This window comes from Helobdella robusta, assembly GCF_000326865.2.
Source record: "Helobdella robusta unplaced genomic scaffold HELROscaffold_18, whole genome shotgun sequence".
Classification (NCBI taxonomy): Eukaryota; Metazoa; Annelida; class Clitellata; order Rhynchobdellida; family Glossiphoniidae; genus Helobdella; species Helobdella robusta.
The window spans coordinates 2,780,767-2,782,632 of NW_008703981.1; positions in this window are offsets into that span (position 1 = coordinate 2,780,767).

A 1,866-nucleotide genomic window follows, 5' to 3' on the forward strand; every position below is an offset into this window, starting at 1 on the left:
GAGCGCCAGAGATCTTCAGAGCGTCCACAACAACAACAAAAGCCTTAACAACAACAAAAACAACAACAACAACAACTTATAGAAAATCAACATCACTCACGAAAACGACAACAACAACAACAAACAAAACCTAAAAACCAGCCGTCATTTTGGATAAAACAACAACAACAACAACAACGCAATTTACAGCCAGCACCACAACAACATCAACAACAACACGGCTTGGCATCGTCATCATCTTCATCACGCCATCCAACAGCATCACTACTATCACCCTTCGCCCCTTCGAGATCATCATCATTCTCAAATCAGCTGCCCACCAAATCGTCTGCCCAGTTATCATTATCACCTCCATGTGTATCATCATCATCATCGCACTCGGTGTTGTCGTCGTCTTCATCATCATCACATGGTTATCACGTGACTAAGGGGGAGAAGTCGTCATCATCGTCATCATTCTCTGCTCTGTCATTGTCGATTCGATCACTGAATGATGAGACTGAACAGAATGAGTAAGTTTGTTCGTCATGATGATGGTGATGATGAAGAGAATGATGAAGAGGATGGTGATGAAGATGAAGATGATGAAGAGGGTGATGAAGAGGATGATGAAGATGACGAAGAGGATGATGAAGAGGATGATGATGATAAAGATGATGATGATGAAGAGGATGATGATAAAGATGATGAAGATGATGGTGATGATGAAGAGGATGGTGAAGAGGATGATGATGATAAAGATGATGATGATGAAGAGGATGATGATGATAAAGATGATGATGATGAAGAGATGATGATGATGATGATGATGGTAATGATGATGGTGATGATGATGGTGATGATGATAGTGATGATGATGATGGTGAGGATGATGGTGATGACCAAGACGATAGAATAATTTTCAAAAAGTTTGAAATGATGGTGCCAAAAAACAAATGTAAGACGTACCAACCATCATCATCATCGTCGTCGTTGTCATCATCATCTTCGTCTTCATCATCATCGTCGTCGTCATCACATCATCATCAAAGGTCTTCACGTTGATCGAAGAATCCAGCCATGTTATGTCTCAACTGCTAGAGAACGATGAAAAAATTGAACGAAAACAACTACTGCTACTTCCGCAACAGCAAAAAATGCAGCTGGAGCAGCAACAGCAGCAACGACAGCAGCAGCAGCAAAAACAACAGCCACTAGTCCGACCGAAACAGCAAACCACATCGCTAACCTCTCGATCGGGCGGGAAATTGAGGCCGCAATCGTCGCTACCACTCTCTCCACCGTCGTCGTCGTCGTGTAGCTGTTTTCCATCATCTTCATCAAAGTTCCTTGCAACGTCATCGTCTACGTCATACTTCTCAGCAGCAGCAGCAGCAGCTTCAGCGTCGTTTTGTCCGCTGTCATTCGCGCCACCGCTTTATAAAGGGTCATCATCTGTCTCTATTACACCGTCGTCTTCGTCGCCAACAAGAACTACAACGACACCATTCAAAACGAGAACAACCTCACCAAAGAAAGCAGCCCCAACAAAAACTTCAGCATCATCGTTGAAAACAACAACAAGAACATCACCACAGACAACAACATCATCATCAAAGACCACAACAGCAACAACAACAACACTAAAGACAACGGCAACATCATTTAAAACAACATCGCCCAAAACAACAACAACAACACTACCAAAAACAACAACGTCAAAAACAGCAACAACATCATCACCACTAAAAACACCACCTAACCCTAACCCACCTCCACCACCACCGCCACCACCACCAGCTACAATCGCGGCCACCTCATCCACAATGGATGAAAGAGATGGATACATCGATAGCGAAAGCAACGAAGATGACGATGATGGTGGGG